Source organism: Hyla sarda, chromosome 2 (genome assembly GCF_029499605.1).
Source record: "Hyla sarda isolate aHylSar1 chromosome 2, aHylSar1.hap1, whole genome shotgun sequence".
In the NCBI taxonomy this organism is placed as follows: Eukaryota; Metazoa; Chordata; class Amphibia; order Anura; family Hylidae; genus Hyla; species Hyla sarda.
Window position 1 is genome coordinate 109,372,894 of NC_079190.1, and position 7,219 is coordinate 109,380,112.

The 7,219-nt window shown below is 44.3% G+C and overlaps 1 long non-coding RNA gene across 2 annotated transcripts in view; it reads right to left on the bottom strand.

Moving 5' to 3' along the window:
• Positions 1 to 3,628, bottom strand: part of LOC130358893 (uncharacterized) — a 208,215-nt gene extending 204,587 nt beyond the window's left edge. Inside the window, exons 1-2 of one of the 2 annotated variants that reach the window (XR_008889690.1) lie at positions 3,448 to 3,628; positions 3,170 to 3,243 (exon numbers count right to left, since the gene is read on the bottom strand). This is a non-coding gene — a long non-coding RNA (uncharacterized LOC130358893). Of the gene's footprint in view, positions 1 to 3,169; positions 3,303 to 3,447 lie in introns of those variants that run through there. The other variant, XR_008889689.1, reaches the window with a different exon arrangement.
• Between the last annotated feature and the right edge of the window lie 3,591 nt (positions 3,629 to 7,219).

The following is a 7,219-nucleotide window of genomic DNA, read 5'->3' on the forward strand; positions in this document are numbered from 1 at the left end:
AGATAAAACAGCCCGTGCAACATGGGACACAGCTGATGTGTTTGTTTTTTTTATATTTCTGACATAGTCTATAAAAAAAATTATTTGGAAAAAAATCCTAAGTGGATCTAGATGTAAAAAAATATATGCATAAAAAAGACCAACAGACTAATTTCATGCTACTCCGAAGGTGCAGTGTATTATGTCATTTGCCCCTGCTCTAGCAATACTCCAACCTCCAACCACAACAGGGATTCCAACAGGCGCAATAGGTGAATGGTGAATTGTGGCGCTAGCCACAAGGGAACTCAGGCAGTAGCGAATAATGGATATTAAAATTTATTGTGGAACAACGCGTTTCAACGCCAGAACCGGTACTACTGCCTGAGTTCCCTTGTGGTTAGCGCCGCCATTCATCTATTGCGCCTGTTGGAATCCCTGTTGTGGGTGGAGGTTGGAGTATTGCTATATTGGACACCAAGCTATGGTGGAAGGATCGGCTGCATGAAGGTGTCATTTACAAGTCTACATCAGTGTTGTGCCTGACTGGGAGCACAACCTACGGGGTGAGCAATTTTCATATCTTTTTTGTGCTAATTCTCTCACCCCGACTTTATTACACTACGGAGCGCTTTGTGGTTTCTTTTTGTATTTGCCCCTGCTCTAAAATGCTCTAAAACCCCCGCGATGTCCGCTGTGGCAAACTTTGCTCCGTGCTGGATGACTGGTGATGCGGGGCGGAGGCTCGTGATGTCACCGTCATGCCCAGCTCATGACATCACGGCCATGCCCCCTCAATACAAGTCTATGGGAGGGGGCATGATGGCTGTCACGCCCCCTCCCATAGACTTGCATTGAGGGGGCGCTGTCGTGAATTCACGAGCGGGGCGCAGCCATGAGGTCACGAGCCTCCGGCGATGCACCCGAAGCGCTAAATGAACACCAGGTGCAGCAGGAAGATCGCAGGGGTTACAGCAGCGGGAACCTCGTGATCAGACATCTTATCCCCTATCCTTTGCATAGGGGATTGTTACGCTATGCGCTCCTGCCTCACACGCTGGCCGTGAGCGCATGGTCCCCTTACTTTCTGCTGCCGACGGGGCTGGAACTCGCATTGCGGGACGCACCCGCATGCGAGCCCCAGTCCGTCACTCTCCGGGTGTTTCCCCTGCCTCTGCTTCTGCCTCTCTGCTCCGGTGCATGTGTCCCCGTCCCTTAGGGCGTGCGCGCGCTTCGCATCTCCTCAGCTACACCCGGGGTAGTGACCTGGGATGTCTGCTGCAGCTGCAAGCCCATCCTGCTTTGCAGCTGGCTCTGGTGAAGACCAGCGGCACCTTAGACTCCGCTCCCTGGCACGGTCCGAGTCATCTGCCCCACAGGTCCAGCGGATCCACATACACCAGGGTTCCTGTCTTCAGAAACGTGAGTGTTACAGGGATAAGATGTCTAGGGGCGGAGTACCCCTTTAATCTTAAAAATGTGAGAGAATATCAGGTAATGGGTGGGGTTTTACAGTCAGGGGGTGTGTATTAGGCAGACATGCCCCACAATATACAACATTCACACCCCGTCACTGTATAATCCAGCCCATCACTAAAATTAAGTTCACGCCCCTCTGAATTGTCAGACATACTTTAATACCATAGGCCTAAAAGGCCGATTTTACATGGGACTAACAGGCGAATGAGCCTTCCTAGGAATGCATGTTCCCAATAACTGACACTTGTAATAGGTCCAGCCATCAGCCGACGAATGAGCAAACACTCGTTTGTCGTCTGATCGGATCTTTTGTGTGGCCAATAAAATCATTGTTATCGGGCTCGTGCTGTTTGATAAATCTGGCACATCTGGAGACTGTTTAGTATAAGTTTGCACTTTTGTTTTAAGTTAAGACCAATTTTTTACTTTTGTGCTTACTTTAGACCAAAACAATGCATCAAACTTTGGGGGCATTTGTGGTACATGGCATCACCACCTAGGCCACAGGCCACGTCCCCTTTCTGCCCATGCTTTGCCCGTTTCCCGCATGCCATGTTCCTCTGTCAGATAATTCACAGTTTCTATTCTTTTTGGTGCATTCTGCCTAATAAATGTTTTAATTGCTGTGCCCCACAATCTGGTTTTCAGGGACAAAAAGTGTATTCAAGGACAAAATTGCACTTTTATTTTTAATTGCAAAAACGTCCAAAAAATGCCACAAATGAAACACAGCCTTTTTATGCTGAAAAAAAAAATCAATGGCCAAATGTTAGATGAAAGTCAATAGGCATTTATGAAATGCCATTCCTACTTGGCGTTTTTTCTTTTGCCGTTTTTCATTCATCCTTTGTGTGTTACTGGGGTTTTAGGCTCAGGGGCAGTTTTCCATAATCACAGTTTGCTAAAATTATGGCATTTTATTGGACAAGATCATGGTGTCTCTCTCCTATAGAAGTCTATATGGGCAAAAAAAAAGCCATAAAAAGGGCCATGTGGGTTTAGCTTTGGTGTTTTTTCCAGCATCCCCATTTCATCAATCAAAATCCCATGATGAAAGAATGACTTGACTTGTCATGATAAAAATGCCAAAGAAAAAATAGACATAGGCTAGGTTCACACTACGGAATCTCTGGGTAGAGATTAAGCCGGCGGCACTAAGACCGCACGGACTGCATTGCCATCCCCATAGATGGCAATGCATTTCTGGGTGGATCTTTTGGGAGATCTGCTCAGAAATGCATTGACATCTATGGGAACAGTAATGCAGTCTGCACGGTCCTAGTGCCGCTGGCTTGATCTCCGGCAGAAATTCTGCCCAGATATTACACAGTGTGAACCTAGCCTAAAACCCACTATTTTTTTTAAACGCTACACAAAAACTGCATCTTGGAAGTGCAAAATGATAGGACAGTTTCTTGAGTCAAAAAAACAACAGAAAAAAAAAAACAAGTAGAAACCTAGCCTTATGTATCAGCCTTCGTAAACCTGGGCTTGTCTGTGAATCTAGCTAAAACAGAAAAAAAAACACCACAAAAAAGGTGCCCAGAGAGAAGATGTATTTCAGTTTTTTTGTAAACTTGTCATAGTCCACTACTCAAGCAAAGCAACAAAAAAAGGTTTTATATTTATATACTGGGTTTAGCTATCTTTATAGAGGTACAGGTACCTATCAAATAACTATTAAATTAAAGAAATGAAATGATGAACCTACCTTCATATCTCCAATGTCACCTCACATGCGTCACTGTACACATGCAGACGCACTAGGTCAGTCACTACTCATCTCTAGGCAAAAGACATTGGGGGAGATTTATCAAAACCTGTGCAGAGGATAAGTTGCCCAGTGGCCCATAGCAACCAATCAGATTGCTTCTTTCATTTTTAACAAGGCCTCTGAAAAATGAAAGAAGTTATCTGATTGGTTGCTACATTTCAGCAACATTTCCTTTGCACAGATTTTGATAAATAGATATAAAATAAGGTGGTTACCTCCTGACAGATGGGTGTAGTTCCTTTTGGGATAAAGGGTTAAAAAGGCAAGGTATCATGTGTTCCAAAGTGTAACATGTGAAAATGCAGCGTCATTGAGCTGTCTGCCCACAAATGACGCTTGACTCATGTATTTCCACACAGCTGATAGGTGATTGATGGCGTCCGGCTCACCGCAGTGTCATGTTCCTGCATTTCTCGGTGACATTGTTTAGACAAATACTAATTTTTTAGACTGCTTTGCATTGATTCCCTAAACATTGTTATGGACATGATATTCATGTACGCCATCAGCATATATCCCTTTACATGCAAACAGCATTTCTGTAGACTGAGCCCTTGATGCAAAGAGCCAACCATGGAAACAAACTACTATGACATAAATATCTAGTCTATGGGGGGTATTTATCAAAGGATTTATGGGTTTTTTTCACGTAACTCTGGCGCAATACTTTGGCCCAGTGCTCTTTTGCGCCAAAGTTTGGCGCATCTTCTCCACTGTCATTTTTACAACTTTCTCAAAATCACACGGTCCTGTGGGTGATTTTAACTTTAGTCAGTAATTCATCATTTGAGCCAATCGATCTTTTGCGCCTTTAGGGGTTTTTTTGGCACAAATCACCGCCAAGAAATTTTGCACATGGAAAACACACTTAGGGTGTATGCACACTACGTTTCTTAAGATACGGGACCGTATGCGGCTGGGGAGAGGGGGGTAGAGAGTCGGGGGCGGGGCAACCGCACACTGCCGTATGCGGTCCCGTATCTAATGTATTTCAATGAGCGTCCGGAGTGAAACGCTGCCTCCGGTCGGCTCCGTTTTGCCCCGTATACGGTTTCCCGACCGGACCTAAAAACGCTGTTGACTACGTTTTTAGGTCCGGTCGGGAAACCGTATACGAGCCAAAACGGAGCCGACCGGAGGCAGCGTTTCACTCCGGTCGCTCATTGAAATACATTAGATACGGGACCGCACCTGGCAGCGTGCGGTTGCCCCGCCCTCGACTCTCCGCCCCCCTCTCCGCAGCCGTATACGGTCCCGTATCTTAAGAAACGTAGTGTGCATGCACCCTTAGCAATGTCAGAAAATGTAAAGGCGTCAAAATACATTAAAACATTTTTTTGTGAAAGCAGCGACCACTCCAGGGCTGCTCAATACTATCCTGCGACATAGTTGTCTCTGAGGGACCTTCACCCTCCGTTGAGCCAGCATTGGACATGGCCACACAGGTTCAGGAAGGGTAAGCACTAAAGCAGTGGTCTCCAACATGCGGACCTCCAGATGTTGCAAAACTACAACTCCCAGCATGCCCGGACAGCCAACGGCTGTCCAGGCATGCTGGGAATTGTAGTTTTGCAACATCTGGAGGTCCGCGGGTTGAAGACCACTGCACTAAAATAACCAAAAAAAAACAAAAAAATAAAATCCATTTCACAAGGTAGCTATAAGCCCCACAAAAGAAAATAACTCATGTCGCTTGCTGATATACTGCAGGAGGGACTCCGAAATGGCTGCTCTAGGCCCCGTTCACACTACGGAATTCTTGCGGCTGAATTCCGCGAGCGGAGATTCCGCCTGGCGGCCACCGCCGAAGTTGCTTCAGCACTAGGGCCGCGGGGCACTGAGCCATCACCATTGACGGCTATGCAGTGCTCGCGGAATCCGAGCAAAGAATGAACATGTTCTCTCCTTGCGCTAAACAATTTCAGCGGCGGAATTGTCCGCCGCGGAAATTCCGCAGTGTGAACGGGTCTCGCGGAGACCCATTCACACTAATGTTAAGTTCACACCGCGGAATTCCGCTCGCGGAGTTCTGCTCGTGGAATTCCGCGAGAATTTCGTACTGTGAATGGGGCCCTACAGGGTAAAATACGAGTCCTCTGTGGTGGTAAGTTCTGTGTAAAAGGCGCTGTGAACAGCTGATTTCAACATTTGAGCCAAAATTACTAACAACTTGCACCAAATGATAAATTTGGTGCATGTCCATGAAAACCAAAGTGAAAAAAGGGTAAAAAGAAACTGTCAACAGGCAAAATTGATAACTACCCCCCTATCTCCTTTTCCAGAACTTTATGCTGTACTTTTTTGTTGGCTGGTTGTATTTCTTTGACTTACCATATTTATTTCCATTGCTATATCATCTGTGTGTATTTTCTCTTCTCTGACCTCCAAGTCGTCTTCAGAGGACTTGATTCAGAGCAGTTTTTCTTGTATTATCTGTCTTATATAAACCATTAAATCGCCATGTATCTTCTGGTGTCTTAGGTTTTGTCTGAGCAATGCACCCTGTCTTTACGCCACAATGATAAATCAGTTATGTTGGGCCATTAGGGAGATTCAAGCATTTTCATATGATCCACAGAACATGTGCTAACACTTTACTGAGGGAAACATGCATGCTTAAGTGGCCATAATGCATAGCGGCGGGAAACAGAGAGAAGAAAGCAAAGACCAGTGTAGAGAAGGGAAAACTATGGTATCTTCTTCATTCTATGGACTGTATAAGGCTGCATTCACACCACGTTTTTACAATACAGTTTACAATCAGGTTTTTGATGAAAAACGGATTCCTCGAAACTGTACTAAATTGTATCAAAACTTGTGTACAAATTTTAACCCGTATATGGTTTGAAAAATGATGTCCGGTTGCATCCGTTTTTTAAGAAAAAAACATATACGTTTTTAACTTTTCACTCCATTATGAAGAAAGTTTCACTTGTTTAAAGGGTACCTCTCATCAAAAAAAAACTTTTGATATATTATAAGTTAATGTATGCAGAATAACTTTACAATTGCATGTTATTAAAAAATATGCTTCTTTCTATTTAATTTTCCACTTTGAAGAAATGACCACTAGGGGTCCCTACCAGTCCTGGCAGCAAGCATTTCAGACTCATGCTGGAGTCCTAAACACTACGAGCTGCCAGTCTGCTTTGTTCACAAAGGAGAACACTCAGAGCTGCCAGCCTGCTTTGTTCACAGTCTGTTTGGCTGTGAACAAAGCAGGCTGGCAGCTCTGAGTGTTTAGGACTCCAGCATGAGTCAGAAATGCTTGCTGACAGGACTGATCGGGAAAAATACAATAGAAAGAAGCATATTTTTCATTAACATGCTATTGGAAAGTTATTCAACATTCATTAATCTAAAATATATCAAAAGTTTATTTGATGAGAGGTACCCTTTAATTGAAATTCCAAGAAAAAAAAACTGTGCAAAGTCAAAAACCGTATGATACAAACCAGATGAAGCCATACTCACATACGGTTCTCTACGGTTCCCATTGACTCCCATGTTAAAAAACAAACAAAAAAAACATTTGCGGTTTCAATACGGTTTTCCACCTGGACCAAAAGCCGTGGTAGGCTATGGTTTTGGGTACGGGAAAAAAACGGACAAAACCGTACAAGACGCAAAATGGATGCAACCGGATGCATCGTTTGGCATACAGTTTTCAATAGAGAGTCGATGCATACGGTTTTCAATATGGTTCCATACGTTTTTCAAATTGAAAACGTCTAAATGGGAACTGTTTTGCAAAAACGTGGTGTGAATGCATCCTAAGTAAGACTAAGGTCTCTTGCTATTTTCTATGGCAATGTTTCCCAACCAAGGTGCCTCCAGCTGTTGCAAAACTACAACTCCCAGCATGCCTGGACAGTTGTAGTTTTGCAACTGCTGGAGGCACCCTGGTTGGGAAACATCATTCTATGGAGACATTTCTGGAACAGTCTTTGTGAGATCCTATAAACAATATTTTGTTTCTGGCACCGG